At 41.4% G+C, this 16,422-nt stretch overlaps 1 protein-coding gene across 4 annotated transcripts in view; it reads left to right on the plus strand.

The window, feature by feature from the left end:
* tiam1a (TIAM Rac1 associated GEF 1a) overlaps positions 1–16,422 on the plus strand; it is a 98,950-nt gene that overhangs the window by 17,230 nt on the left and 65,298 nt on the right. For 2 of the 4 annotated variants that reach the window (XM_072658620.1, XM_072658624.1), the window contains exon 2: positions 7,547–7,623. The exons of the other annotated variants lie outside the window; for them this stretch is intronic. The gene's annotated coding sequence lies outside the window, so the exon portion shown is untranslated. The remainder of the gene's footprint in view (positions 1–7,546; positions 7,624–16,422) is intronic. 4 annotated transcript variants of the gene reach the window in all.

Consider the following 16,422-nt stretch of genomic DNA (forward strand, 5'->3'; position numbering starts at 1 on the left):
TGCTTTTTGAAGAGATGGGGTTGTAAATGCTGGTGTGCTGCGAAAGGGTTAATGTGATGATGTTGTGTTATTACTGCCAGAGTAATGAGCACTATGGTGTGATGTGATCAAAACTAGGGGGGAATCTCCCCTCTTGGCTCTGGTTCCAGTCTTGTTGCAGGCAGCTGCAGTTTGCTGAGTAATCAGTTGTAATGGCAGATGATTACACCGCTGTGTCCGCATCTTCCGCTGAGAAATGCCGCTCTTAGAAATATTGAGGCAGCAGTGTGTCAGACGTACCATACGTGACCGAGGACAAACATACCTACAGCAAAACCCAGAGCTGACCATCTTCTCCAGAATGTATTCGACCAGTTAGACCACTTCCTATGGCCTGTTACTCCGGTGCCGCACGTGGTTCTTTGAGCGAGAACCACTTTTGCCTCCATGAAGAATCATGTATCATGTTTGTAATAGAGATATGTGAGTATGAAGAACATTTGAATGGATTCCAGAACTTTTCATTTGCTTAAAAGGTTCTTCACACTCACTTATCTCTGTTACAGACTTGGTTCTTTGTGGAACCAAAGGTGGTTCTCCTATGGCATCCCTCAGAGAACTCTTCATAGCGCCAAAATTGTGAGATGTGTAATTGTGTGTGTGTGTGTGTGTGTGTGCATCTGTGTGTCTTTGTCTCTCTGTGTGTATTTCTGTCTCTCCCTCCTTCTGTGAGTGTATGTGTGTAAGTGTGTGTGGGGGGTATAGCTCTGTGTGACTGTGTGTGTGTGTGTGTGTGTGTGTGTGTGTGTGTGTGTGTGGGAGTGTTAATGATAACGTTCTTCAGCCAAACTCTATTTTTTGTCTGAGCAGTCAAAGCCCATCTGTACCACCACCCCCCTCCCACCTGCTGCATGTCATCACTCCATCCCTCTTTCACCCCAACACACCATCACTCCATCACCCCCTCCACTTCCCAAAAACAGAGGAGAGAAATTAGCCCCCATCCTCCTACCATTACCCCCCACTCCACTGCCTGTAACCAGGTAACCACGGTCCAGACCTGAAGAGATGGGCTGTGAGTGTCGGTGTGTGTGTGTGTGTGTGTGTGTGTGTGTGTGTGTGTGTGTGTGTGTGTGTGTGTGTGTGTATGTGTCAGCATTTATCAGCTCTGTTTCATACTTGAACACAGTACAGTTGCAGCTAATGTAGACAGATGCTCAGCTTATGAGTCAAGCGATGTGAAAGTGGTGAAATAAGCAGATGTTTTCGGGGCATTTCGTAAAAAAAAAAAAAAAGCTAGCTGTGGTGCCGTCCAAAGAGGTGAGATCAGAGTTAATCTGGCAAGGTTGGGCCTGAAAGTATTAAGAGCACGATAGCAACGAGTCCAAATAGCTGCCTGATTATCAGTCTTTGTCCAGCCCCCCTGATCCTCTCACATTTCCTCATTTAGCCCTGGCCTGTGGACATGCACTGCTCTGTCAATTACAGGCCCAAACTGCACCTCGCTTCAACTGAGCAGCTCCACTAATCCACACAGTGTTGTACTCGGGAGGGGCAATTTTCTCAATTTAGAAATTGAGTTATTGATGCCTGCCTAACATAATGTAGGTCCCTAAACAACTCTGACCTACCAGGACTCCATAAGACCTCTGAAGGTGTACTGTGGTATCTGACACCAAGACATTAGCAGCAGATCCTTTAAATCCTGTAAGTTGCGAAGTGCGGCCTAGACGGATTTCATCAGGGAGTCTGGGTGGGATCCCTGGATCACTTTTGATAGGTACTAAATACTGCACACCAGGAACATCCTACAAGACCTGCCTGATGTTTTGGAGGCATTCTGACCCAGTTGTGATCAGTCATCACAATTTGGCCCTAGCCAAAGTCGCTCAGATCCTTACACTTTTTTTCTGCTTTCAACAGTCTGTTGTCCATGCACTACCAGTATGAGCCGACGCAGTTCCGTCTAGACGACATGGACGGGAACCCAGAAAGCATGAGAATGTTTCCAGAGCATATATAGCACGACAGCTGCCACTGTCTTTATTCTCCGGTTCATGGTGTAGCAAATTTAGAGTGTTTAACATCCATATTTAGGGCTGAGTACGGTTACAAAAAATCTATAATAATTTGAGAACTACTGTCAGACTTCACTACTAAATATTTCAATCAAAAAAGGCCTTTTTTAGGAAACCAAGTTTACGAGAGTTGTCTTCTTGAGGACATAATTCATTTGAAATTGATTTGAAATCCACGACTTCATGATTGGCACGTTTCTTCACGTCCTGCGTTGTAGACAAACACGCCCCTCGAGTGCCAAGGTGCTGGCGAAAGGAGCGTTGCGTGCAGTGAACACGTACCGCAAGAGATTTCTAATCAATGTTTATCACTTCACCATTCAGTGGTGGTTTTAATGTTATGGCTAATGGTAGTTAGATCTGTAGGCCGCAAGTCTTATGTAGAGATCCTCAAATAACTTGATATTAATCTGGTGAAATGGTGGCCATATTAATAAAAGTTTAAGCTTCTAGGCTGGTTTCCTTCAAGCACTTTCCCTAAGATCATCTAAAAGGAAGGTATCACGCTGAAATCACACTCTTTACGCCTTACAGGATTGGATCTGATTCGCTCATGTTCTCCCTCCAATACGGGATCCAGCATTTCCCGCTGATATCGGCCTCCCTCTTCCCCCATCAATCTAGCCAGTCTGGGCATCTGTTAGCTGATGTAACAGAATTGGCAGTTAGTGTTCTCCTCCAAGCGTGTTCAGCTGTCTTAGGATGTTGTGTTAGCTGCAGTTCAACAAGAAGTGGTGGGCTGGCTTCTTGTGGCTTCAGAAACCACATGCTGGCTTTCACTCCTCCAGCACTGGTAGTGTTGCGTAATAGGGGAGCTTGCTCAATTGTCATTTCTTTAACATTAGAATTTAATTTTAACCCCTTGTGTGCTCACTAAAACAAGTTGTAGCGACTGTAACGAATATAAATCACAGCCTGTTAACTATGGCTTCTAAAGCCCCCTTCAGAAACATGAAATTCTTTAAAATCTCGGGTAAGGGCTTGACGGATCCCCTCGAGTGGAGTTCGCCAGCTGCCTTTAGCATAAGCGTGGAGACGGAGGACTTCTCCTCCTGCTTGAAAGGCTTTAAGGTGGGAGCAGGGAGCCGTGCAGGCTAATATATGGTAATCCCAGCGTCGGAGACTGATAAGTATGACTTTAAAGGGTCTACGGCGAAGCCATAAACCTTCAGAGATAGGGTAAAGCAGACACATATAAGGTCAGAATACAGTGCTGGGCCTGATCTCTGCTTGACTGTAAAGGGTGTGAGCAGTGTAAGGCCTCGGTGAAGAGTTAGATCAGACTCTGATCAGAGCCGCCGACTTTTAATGGAATTGCAGGACAGGGAGCTAAAAGAAAGAGCTGGGTCCAGGATTATGAGACATTGCTATCACAGGTATTGCTAGGCTCTGATAAAATGTGAGGCAGTAGCAGCTCTCTGATGCAAGGCCTGAACAAGACTGTTTGGACATTTCTTAATGTTGTCTGATGATTAACATGCATGGGTCATTGCACCACAGCACATTACACATATTAAAATCCCACTAGATCAAGGGAATTTTCTTGTAATGCATTATGTTTTCCATAAAATAGAACATAGAAGATATGATAGCATTGCATAACAGTATAGAGAGATTATTGTAGCTTTGCTACACTGATTAAATGTCATTTTATTATGTCATAGTTCGTTATATGATGGTTTACATTTAGGTTTAGTTTAGCCGTTGGATTTCCTATCCAAGCTAGCTTGCTAAATACTGGAACTCTTTATGGTTGTATAGTTAGGGAGGATACATATGGGCACCCGCACACTAGCATGCGCAAAAACAACATTACAATGGTCACTGCTCACACGAGAGGTCACCAAGGGCGCAAGACTGATCAGCTTCAGCGTGGCAGGCGTGGGGGAGGCGTCTTCCTGTTTCATTAGAATTAATAGACAGTAAATATTTACCCGCCCCAGAGACTAGCTCCTTTCTACCAGTGCCCAAGCAGACCTGACATGCAGGGGTGTGATTGCAAATTATTTTGCAATCATTTTATCTCATTTCCAACTAATGTCTTATTACTTTGACTACATACAGCACACGTTTCTTCTGATGTCTATTAACATTTGACATTTGCCAAAAAATTACACAGGCTTTGATAGTGCCACGTACCCCATATACACAGAATAGCTCTTAATAATCCAAAGCGAGAGAATATTCATATTCACGTTGCATGTGTGTGCGGGTGTAGCCATGCATTGGAATGGCATTTTTGAACCTGTATGGGTTTTTTTTTTTCTTCGTTTTCCCCACCCTGCTGGGATTCCATCTCCAGCTCTCCAGGCTGGAACGTTATCTGCCCAAGCTGGTTTTTGAATGGAAGTGAATTGTGCTGCTACCTCCCAGGTTGCTTTCATTGGCCTCCCTCTATTCCTTTTAATTCAAGATCTAAATCTTCACCACCATGGTGTGACGGATGTGTTCAGTTACCAGGCAATGAGGCTTACAGGGGAAAACGAAACCATGTAAATACACCAGAACCAGTGCTGATAAGCTTCTCATAAAGGATTTATCCAGAAACAAGAATATCTCGTTTGCTCTTCTCCTCTGCCTTCTCTCCATCTTACTCTCTTTCTTCTAATAATAACCCCAATAATAATAATAATAATAATAATTTCCGCACAATGTAATAATTTCAAAATACTGAGAAAGTTTATTTCAACATTAGTCATTATGTCAAAATACTGAGAAAATTTGTAATTTATTAAAAAAAAAATAGTCATTGTATTATATATTATTATATATTTTTTATCATTATATCTGAGACATTTGTCATTTCAACATTATGTTTTGTCATTTTAGTCATTATTTTTAAATGCTGAAAAGAATTTTTACAACTTTACTTGGTGAGAATGGACTAACAGTTATGGCATGCTTGTGTTATTTTCAGTACACATAATGTACCTAGTAATTAACAGAGGCTTATACCCCTGTTATCTGTGTAGAGAGAGAGAGTGAGAGAGTGAGAGAGTGAGAGAGTGAGAGAGTGAGAGAGTGAGAGAGAGAGAGAGAGAGAGAGGTGTTGGGTACTGCTTTGAGATGACGACTGCTACTACTACTGTTTTCAGTCCCTGTTTGTAGCTAACTGTTATACTGTGCCTACTTTAAGCTCACTTTGCTACTACTGTTTGAGGTGAGGGTGTGATGGTTTAGGTATGCAGAGAGGGCTTTGTGTACTATGCTAATGGGCTGCCTATAAGCTTCTGTTACTTCTGTAACTATATAAGCCTTGTAACTCCAGTGCAAACATAAAGAAGAGCTTCAGACAACAGACAATGTATGTGCAGATCAAATCTGGGGTAGGGGGATTGTCTGCATTTGGGGTAAATCAGTTTTTTTGTGCTGAACTATTGCTTTAAGCTAATCTCAGTGAACACCGACCTTCTCACCTCCTCCTCCCCACCCTCCACCTGTTTCTCTTTCCCCCAATGGGGAATCCATTGAGGAATGTGAGAGCTGGGGAGGCAGCCTGAGGGCCCTGGGTGGGGTAATAGTGGGTCTGTAGAATGCCCAGAACAAGGCTGCACACTATACTGTTAAAGTCTGCAGATATTATTTTTGTTCTACTGTTTAAATTATAATGTTCAATTCATGAAATACATCCACAACAAATAACCCTGGCATTCATTCATGTTCTGTATAAACAGGTTTTATTCGGTCTTCTTTCCACAAATTAAGACGGTTTAATAAATCATCTCCTTTTCCATGTATAAACACACATGCTTAATGAATAGAACGTTTAGAATTGCATTTCTACTGTTTTAATGAGCTACAATTCACAAAAAATAAAGATAAAATAGCATAATTCTTTTGCAATTACAAGCAAGCAATAACCACAACTTCTAAGGGACTGTTGTTATTGTAGCATTGGCCTTGGCAATACGCTAATGAGCCCTCTAAGCATTTAACTAATCAGGGGAAGCCAATCTGTAACCCTGCCACATCTAGATTTCACCAATGTGTTCGTAATACACCCAACAATCAGAAAGAATTATTTGTAGATGTAATCAAAATATGTTAACACTGTGTAAGACAGATATCAAGGAGAACCTGATATACCAAACACTAAAACATACTATAAACTCTTTCTTCTGGCCTACGAGTAAGCACCATTTTTGTAATTTAATGTACTTTCCCTATGAATAACTTGACACCTCACTGATGTTGCTGTATTTTATTGATATTGTTTGAAAAAAAGAACACAGATTAACCCCTTAAACAGCTTATGGCCTACTGGCAGGCCGAAAATGTTTTATTACAAACTTCTATTACCAAAGAATATGCATACACATATGCATACATAAGTCCCTGTAGTTACTGAGTTACCTTTTTGAATATGTCACGTATCAGTTGCATTTAATTGGTACAAACAAAAATAATAATACGCACTTATCGATCCAAACTACACTCAGGAAAAAACACAGCGCATCCAACAAGAACTTAAGTCTTCTACACCTTGTATACAGCAGGGAAAACATGGCAGCAAACAGAAAGCACAGATTCAGATGCAGCGTGAGCATACACGTCCTCTTGCGACAGATTTTAACCAATAAAACAAAAATTCAACGTCAATTATCATTCCACCTGCACAATGGCAACTAGGGGGCCTGTATTGTACTTTTAATTACAAAAGCTACCAATTAAGTCCTTATATTTTGTTGTACAGTATATAACATAGGTTACAGCAGTATAATCCGTTATTACATAATATGTCATTTTTTAGTATTGCATATCGTAACATGGCACTGTTGTGGTGTAAAAGATGAAGCTCGTCAAGCCTGTCTGGGTTCTACCTGCCGTGCTTTGATGCTAACTGTTTTCAACACACAAACACATACACAAACACACACCCCTCACATTAGCAACGTTTTCGTTTGCTGCATTCAACAGGTGGGATTATGATGGTATTTTGGGTACAGGGTGTGAGTGAAAGAAGGAGAGGGAGGGAAAGTGGGAGAGGAACTGGTTCTCTCCTGTTGGGACAGGCTAGGGTTTTTGTTTGTTAAGCATGGCTGCACCTGCCCAGCTTTTAGTGAATAAAAGAGGCACCTCTGTAATACTGAGTAAAGTAAGAAGATGCTATAGCAGAAACCATTATAGCCTGTTACCTGAGAACCCCCCCCCCCCCCCCCCCCCCGGTTGCGTGAGAATGAATGTGTGTAGAGGAGGTGAAATGGTAAATGCTGGGTGGGGACCTGTTTTTTAACTCAGCCAACAAACTAGTATGAACCACTTTAGGATTTAAGCCGTATTCAGTAATTATTTTATCAACTGCATTAACTAGTAAAAAAACTAATACACGTAAATAATATGAGCAACTGAAGTGTGGGCCCGCAAACAGGCTCTTGCCGTTAGACCTGGGAGATAGGGCAATGGTATTTGTGCTAAATAATATTGGACATCATACCTACTTGCAGTTTAATGATTAATGTTATTTAATATGCATTATTTCTTACTTGCAGATCATTGAAACAAGTTGAGAAACTCTGCCGAATAAACGGATTCTAAACCTCCATTAGATGCCAGATGACCTCTGTTTGTAAGTGGAGGACATTTTTCTGTATGGTTCAGTTTTGGTGAACAGTTCTTGCTGTGTTTTGGTCTTGTTTTGTGGAAAGACAACCCATCCTTTTCCATTTCTGTCAATTTGTTTCAGTGTTTGGCATTAAAATTAATATCAGAAGTTCATCAATGAGTTGTCTTCATGTGTCGTCGACACATAATGTAATCTGAATGTAAATGTAGTTATTAATGCTGCCGTTCATTTACCTCTGAAGTTGGAGTTGGGAATGAGTTGAACATTCAGATAATTGTACACTATTTCAAAACATTTCCAAAAATAGGTTAGATGAGTTTACCACTATTGGTTTGACAATGCTTTACTTGTGTTTTATAGTGAAGCTAACCAAAATATGTCCCACTTTTTATGTGCACTGTTAGCTATACCACCTGTTTACACAATATACAGTGTTTTGCACATCCAAACATCATGAAAACACATCCACTAAGAAATTTAATGACACATAAATAGATGCTAATAAACTGTGTAATACTACTGCTTTTATTACTGTTGGATTTTAAACATGGGATTGGTGAGGCTCTCCCAACTTTCTGAGTAGCAATTCCAACTTGTAGGTGCGTTTGAGTTAAAATCTCCTACTTGGAGACTCGAAACACCTGAAAACCAGGGCTGAAAAGAACGCAGCCTAAGCACATTCCAATCTAAGCTACGTCCTGAATCCGCTCAACTGCACACTCGGGAATAAAACATATAGTGCATCCAACAAGAACCTAAAGCTTGTATTTTTAGTGTAGCAATAAAAACATGGCAGCACAGGAAGCACTGATTTCGCATGCTGATCTACTGTACAACAACAATATACTGTATATATTGTAAACAGTATAGACTGTAACCTAAGCAGGCAATAAAACTTTAGCAGTGTAAACAGGGCACAGGGCACACTTACAACAATTAACACTCTGATTGAAAGCGAGTGCTAAACATTACCCAACATGTACAGTATAGCTCTTCTTCCCCAAGAAATAAAAAGCGTCTGTTAGCTTCTGCGAAATATTGCTCTCCGAATGAACATGAATGAAGACAGGAGGAATACCCTCAATAGAATAAATGGTCAAAACCGCTGGCAGTGAGACTGAGGAAGGCATCGTCTGTAGATTTCAGTAAGCTAATGACTCAGCAGTGTAGAAAGCAGACCATGTGCTGATTGCGTTTGTCTCTTTGTCTCTGCTCCCTCAATTAGGCTAATAGGGCCGGGCTGAGCGCATGCTGAATTACAGACTCAGGCTAAGAGAACAATGGAAGTCCTCTTTCCTTGTCTTCTCTCCTCCTTCCCCTCTCTCTCTCTCTCTGTCTGCTGTACCGGTGGGCTTAGGGGAGTTCTGTAACTCCGCTCTTTGCCCTAGGCCTTAAGCGATAGCGAACCGAAAAACAAAAGACTGTACGCTTGGCTAATGGGACCCGGTGCAAGGGAAGAAGTGTGCAGCCCTGTCTTTTCCCCACAGCCGTTCTTCCTCCGTCTGTCTGGGAGGTATTCTTTCCATCCATTCTTATTCCTCCCATCCCACACTCGTCAGCATTAACAGCTGCCCTTTCCCTCCTGATACAGCCCAAAAGGAGGGAGGATTATAATGACTGAGTGTCTATGGCTTTTTCCCCAACCTGTCTAAATGATTTATAGCCAGGGACGTCGTTAGTGCATACATTTGACTACAGATAAATGTGTGGCCACCGCATACAGGATGTAAGGGCACAGTTAAAGGAAGCACATTGAAATGCTAGAGTCTTGCTTTGTTTAACCTTTAGAAGTTGCATTTATGGCCAGCTATAATAAAAGCAGCTTGAATTGGGTTATTTGGCTCTTTACATTGTTATCACATGTACTAGAATTTTGGAATTTAAGACTCAAATAAATGTGAATGAATGGAAAAGGAATGGAAAATGTCGGAAATGCTGACTCAAAGCCATTCATACAGAATGTAAATCAAATGTAGATGTAATTCACTGTGTAATTAATTCTGAATATAAAATTATAATGTGTAGAAAGAAAAGAACAAATTGCACAACAGGAGCAGTAACTCTCAGTATGTGTGTTATGCTTATTACTGCAGTTCAAAAGCCATCCAGTATACTGTTAAAAAAAAGTGACAACAAATGGCTCTGTGAGCAATGCCGTAGAAGAACCATTAAAAGGTTTAGGGAACATTCACTTGATGTACTTTAGGAACCTAAACATTTTTACCCTTAAATAACAGCTTTAAAATCCTGGTGATGCTCCACTCACTTATAATAGAGAGAAAAGAGTTACTGACATGGCCTTTAAATAATGCCCTTTAGTGGCATCTCAAAGTGAGAATGCCTGGTGGTAGGGAGAGCCCAGGAGCAAGAATTGCCAATTTTCCATAGTGTTGCTTTAAAGGTTCTTTGCGCTTTCACATCAAACACGGTTCTTTATGGAACCAGAAGTGGTTCTTCTACAGGATCCATTTGTAGCATTGTTATTTTTAGGAGTATAAGCAGCAACAGTTTTAATAGTGATAGAGCGAATGAACTGAAGTGTGACGTGAACATATTTAAGGTCTACTATAATGTGAAAGGTGTCAGTATAAGAATCTGTTACTTTACATATTTGAGATGTTGAGAGATGTTGAGATGTTGTTGAGAATTCCTGCTGTGTTGAGTTTATTGCATTTTGAGGCAAGGTGCTGTGAAGGCCAAGCATAAATTTACAATGCATTAAAGAAAACCAGCAATTTATTTATTCATTTATTTTGTTTATTTATTTTCATTCATTTTCCATGTATTAATAATATCTGTTCCATCCAAAAACTTTGTTAATAATCAATCAATAATCAATACTAATTTGAGAAACAAATACTCGAGTATTCAAATTATCGGCCGAGACTGAGCAATAGTTACACAAAAACGTTAGACCAGATGTTGCAAACTGTTTACAATGGGAGGGGTTATAGGTGGGTTGTGTATAAGCTATTAGACCACTGTTATGAGGAGGAATGAGGAGGTGGGTGAGTCTTGGCCTCCTCTTGGGGTTTGGGAGGGCCATGACCTCCTCTTAAAGCCCTTCTACATTACTCTACTTCCAAGAGGCTATTCTTTTCATACAATCTGCCTTCAGAGAGATGGAGAAGGGGGGGATGCAGGGGGGTGAGAGTCATTCAGTTCCATAATCCCATTATCCTCCTCTCTCTTTCTCTCCAAAACCCTGCAGATCCACACTGCCAAATCTGCAGATGGGGTTGGTGGGGAAAGGGGGGGACATAACATCCCTCTGAAAGGGAGATAGAAAAAGCAAGAAAGGAGGAGTTGTGGGGGATTGTGTTTAAATTTTACATAAGCAACAAATGAAGGGTTTTAAGACAGTCAGGGTGGCCGTGCAGGATTCCGCTGCTTTTTGTAATTGGAAATGCGCTTGCAAAGGTTAAGTGATGACGCTCAGCAGCGCTGCTGCTACTTTTCGCTGTCTGACTCTTGCATAAGCACTGTTTGGGTGGATCGAGATTTGTTTTTCCGTAGGGGGAGAGAAGCGTGTTGATTTAGAGAGTGATGACTTAGGCAGTGCTGTTATGTAGGAGTGGGGGTTTGCGCAGTTTCGTACCTTTTCAGGACTAAAATGTCCTGACTTTGTAGAAAAAATGAGAAAATGCTGTAGTGTTGGGAATGCCGGTTTTGTAAAGCCATGTTCAGAGATGTGCAAAAGTCATAAACAGTGATATTTTTGTAAAGTTATTATCTCAGCACTATGATGTGGTAATATATTTGCTGTAAAGTAGTAGAGTGTGGTGCTTGTCAGTAAGGTAACTAAAGTGATGGTAGAAGAACCGAGTTAGATGGTCTGGTTGCTGATCTTCTCAGTGAATTCCAGACACTGTATGGGTTTGTTCAGTTCCAGCAGCAGCTCATCTGATTTCCCATAATGAAAGACTGACTTGATAAACTTAGTATTAGATTGGAACTAGCTAACACACTCACAGCAAGATACTATTCTAAGAAGACATTTGCAGAAGACAGTGCATATTTAAATATTTAAGATTGAAAAAAATGCCTTTGCCGAGTCCCTTTATCATGGAATTTTCTCTGATTGACAGAAGCCCCATATACTGTAAATAGTAACTTTACAGGAGTAGAAAAAAACATAACACTCAATAGAAGTTAAAGGAAATAAAAAAAAAGTTTTGGAGCATTTCTATTGATCCATTTAACATGAAAAAATGGCAAAAACAGATATATATATATATTACCACCCCCTTCCTTCGTCACTCATTGTCCATTGTATCAGCTCCACTTACCACATAGGAGCACTTTATAGTTCTCTAAGCACAGACTGTTGTCCAACTGTTTCTCTGCATACTCTCTCTGACTCTTTTAGCCTCCTTTCAGCCTGTTCTTCCATGTTCAGGACCCCACAGGACCACCACAGAGCAGATATAATTTGGGTAGTGGGTCATTCTCAGCACTGCAATGACACTGACGTAGTGGCATGTTGGTGTGTGTTGCTCTGGTACGAGTAAAAGAGTGGTGCTACAAACTGCTCTCATATAGTAAGCGGAGCTGATATAATGGGCACTGAGTGTAGAAACACGCCGGCGGTGTTAATGTTCTGGCTGATTGGTGTGCAATCATGTCGACGTGAACCAGAAATTGAAAGGAAATGTTTCCAACATCATATTTTACTGTTTTTATAGACATATACATATATAGACATATAGACGCTAGCACCTTCTATGTGTGTGTGTGTGTATGTGTTTTAATAACAGACTTCAGGCAGGCGCATCCCCCACAGTGAGGAGGAGGTGCTGTCCTACTAAGTGCTTGTGATTAAAGTTCCCTCTCACCCTCACTCTCTCTCTCTCTCTCTCTCTCTCTCTCTCTCTCTCTCTCTCTCTCTCTCTCTCTCTCAGTGTGTTCTGTTTAGTGTCAAAGCTGAAGCCTGGTGACAGTGAGTCAGACACCCCATAATGAAGCCTGGGTGCTGTCCCATATGACCATATGTCCAGGGCCCAGTTCCCCAAACGCTTTCCAGAACTGTATGACACAGCGGCACAATAGCATAACCTATACTGGTAGCTCTGAAATGGCAGGGTGGAAAATAAACATGCTAAAATCCAGTACTGAATATTTCTTTAAAAATAACAAAATTTTAAAAATGTAATTACTTACAAGTCATGGAAAATATTGTAATGTGCTCCTGTTGTCATTATATATAATAACATAAAACACAAACTTTTATAGTGGCATAATTTTTCACATGACCAATCATTGCCCGTATATTATATGACCATGGTATCATGAATGTGCAGTACCATGTTAACTAGCTAGCCTGGACAGTCTTTCAGCTACTAGCAAATAACAGGAGAATTTTTCATTGAAAAATCATGGAACATTAATAATAACATTAGTTATTATAACAAAATGTTAATGTTATTGTAGTCAATTTTCTTTGGTCCATTCATTAAGGCGATTTATTACTTGCCCCAGATGTAGTCGATACACCAAGACATGTTTGGTATCGTGATGCATGCTTCTTTAGCTTAGAACGGGAGATGCTAACATTTAAAAAAGACATTTTGCTTCACGAATTGATCCAAATCCTATGTAAACTAGCCTAGAAAAGCTTAGCAGTGCTATTTCAGTTTCAAACTGGTCCATAACATGGAATATCACACACTGCATAAATGGTGGTTGGTGTGGCGCAACACATACCACCACTACCTGCCACTGAGCTACGAAACCATGTTGGAGACTGGGGTTCGATTCCCGGTCTGGGTGACTATGCTGTGCTAAACCAATAAGAGTCCTTGGGCAAGACTCCTAACACTACATTGGCCCACCTCTGTAATATGAGTAACCATGTAAGTCACTTTGGATAAGAGCGTCAGCTAAATGCCATAAATGTAAATGGTCAAATCTGCTGTTGTTACTCAACACGGCTACCCCATCATTCAGCTCAATGGGGAAAATAAGTCACACCTTGTTCTAAACCACATCAATTTGTCTGTTAGAAGAATTAAGACCTAGGTTAAGACCTGTTGAATGTGTTGAGAGACGTTTTCGGGAGGGCATTTGTTAGCATCGTTAGCCTAGCATCTCCCTTTCTGTACTATGGAAGAACACATCAGATATGAAACCTGTCTTGGCTGATGGGCTGAATCATGTTTGGATCTTTAGTTGTGCACTAAAGCTGCAAGGCTACGTTTGAGTAAGGAAACTTATTACGTACTGTTATTTCTAAAAGGTTTGTGGACACCCTTTTTTTTAGTGACTTTAGTTGCATTAAGTTATGGTACTCAGTTATACAAACAGCTTGAATGGGGGGGGGGTCTCTTATTGCAAAAAAACCTGTCACTAACACCCAAACAATCTCAAAAGAACATGGCTAGGCCCAATTGGGCTCTAAGGGCACTACTATGTAACAGAGTTCAGCCTCGTAAGAGTCCCTGTTGTGGCCTTATCTGTCATGCTTCTCTCAGCCACACTGAGCTCTTTTTACACTCCCCAGAGCGTGTTCTCTCAATCGGCTCAAGCTGGAGGTCGCTAGGGGTGGCCCAGCGGTACGTGGAAAGGGGTGAACCCTGCACGTAAGCCAAAGGTCACCATACCCGATATAAAGCATCGACTGGAGGGATATCAAGCTCCCCAGCGTTATACTGTGGAGCAGAAGAACTGCATACCCTCGAGTGATGCAGCCCCCTTCAATGCCTTTGGGATGAGTAAGAGCTGCATTTCCGATCCAGAGCTTGTCATTCCACATCAGTATTGGACCTGTGGCTAAATCCTTAACTTAGGGTGAAGCTGCCTTCTAGAAGAGTAGAGACTCATTGCACTGGATGAGCAGGTGTCTGCAAACATTTTGCCATATAGTGTCTCACTTTTAAAGCTTTCTAAGCTTTGTTGTGTAGCTTATCTGACGCAGCACATCAAACACCACCTTCAATGCAGCTTCCTTTTCTTTGTACATTGTACACTCTAAAAGGGCCCCACTGCTCCCTCCAGCAGGCCGGTGAGATTTCTAACAGGTTATTGCAGTTTAATCACGCTGCAGGGGCATGCCAGCTAGCACGTGAATGAGAGGAGCGAGGGAGGAGGTAGAGAAGAGACGGAGAGTTGGTTTACTCATTGTTTCTTGTTTGTTATTATTATTTGATGGCATTAATCTTCCTAACCTGATTTGATATGGCCAGCAAAAGGCAGAGGAACTGCAGCTTCTGAACATTTGGATCTGCTTGAATTACATAAGCGGAAGGTCAGGGGTTCGACAGCAATAGATGGGTAGATATAAAAATAGAGAGAGAGAGAGAGAGAGAGAGATTAGGGATGAGATAATGAAGGAGAGCGAATGTGATATAGGATTATGGTACCATGTCTGATGTGTTTTCATGAATTAATGGGGATAATCAAGAACACAGCTGCACTATACTGGTGGAAGAGCCACTGTTTAGCAAGGAGGCTAGGAGTGTAACTAGTCGTTGGCAGGTACGTGAGTATACTGTGCTCTAAGGGGGTCAAAAACCCAGTAGACTTTATAGATGTAGGAGTGGTCTATATATACTGGAATTGTTTTCTTTTATGTTCAGTTAAGGCCACACCCACTATTAATGGATGCATTGAAAATTACAGCTGTCAGTATAACTCTTGTTTAGGGTCTGATCCAAACCGAGGGTCTCCCATTTGTCTTCTATCAAAACTACTTATTCACATTAGCCAATCATAGAAAAATAGAATAACAGGGGAGGGGCTTATGCTGTACATACACTCTCATGCCCACAATCATGCTGAAATATGTTCTTTTGAGTTTTTGTTCTGAAGTAATACTTATAAATAAGGGCTTGTCCGAATAAAAAGAATCGCACCAGACCTGAAAATATGTGCATAGTTACACATTTATTAAATATTCATCTCTTCAGAGAATACATCATCACTTTTTAAAAGTTGCTACAGCCCCACACACAGCACGTTTCTTCAGATATCCGATCTTATGGAGATATGCAGAGTGTTTCTGTATGCAAACTGTGACGGTGGGCTGTTTAATCATAAGGAAATGGTAAACCCAAATCCTACTGACCAGCCAGCAATGCTGCTCTCAGGGCAGTATTTCTGTGGTGGAGTTTCCTCCAGCTGTTGTAACAGATGAGCCGAGGCTGCAGGAAAGGAAGAGCAGGCCGTTTTAGAGGAAATGATGCGGATGAGGGGTGAGGAGAGCAGGGAGGATGAGCTGGGAAAAAGAAGAGAGAAGAGCAGCAGGAAAGAAAAAAGAGAGGAAAGAATAACGGGGCCATCTCTAGTTTATGTAACTCTACAGTGGGGTCGACTGCTGCACTGCAGAGATCTGCACATCCTTACACCAAAGCTGGAGCATCAGCCTCTCTCTCTCTCTCTCTCTCTCTCTCTCTCTCTCTCTCTCTCTTTCATTCTCTCTTCCTGTTCTGTTCTGTGTGTGTATGTGATCAGTGATCGGTCCTGCTGACCTCAGTAAAAGGAACAGGACATGATCCAGACAAACTGACCACTCCACCCCCCCCCCTCCCCAAAAAAATACACACACACATGCATGCATCCTCCTCTTCTTTTGGTTCCGTGGGAAACATTTGTGTTTAACCCATAGGGACGGACTGACATGCACACACACACACACACACACACATATATGAACACACACAGCTACAATAATATCAGAACCGGATGGGTTGGAAAAGACCAGATTCCTGCTCTGTTTATTTACTTTATTGCTTAATTTGAAAATTCTAGTTCCCCTTGACATCATGTTAAAATGTCATGAGACCAAAAGAAATGCTTCAAAAATAC

Source organism: Salminus brasiliensis, chromosome 16 (assembly GCF_030463535.1).
Source record: "Salminus brasiliensis chromosome 16, fSalBra1.hap2, whole genome shotgun sequence".
NCBI lineage: Eukaryota > Metazoa > Chordata > Actinopteri > Characiformes > Bryconidae > Salminus > Salminus brasiliensis.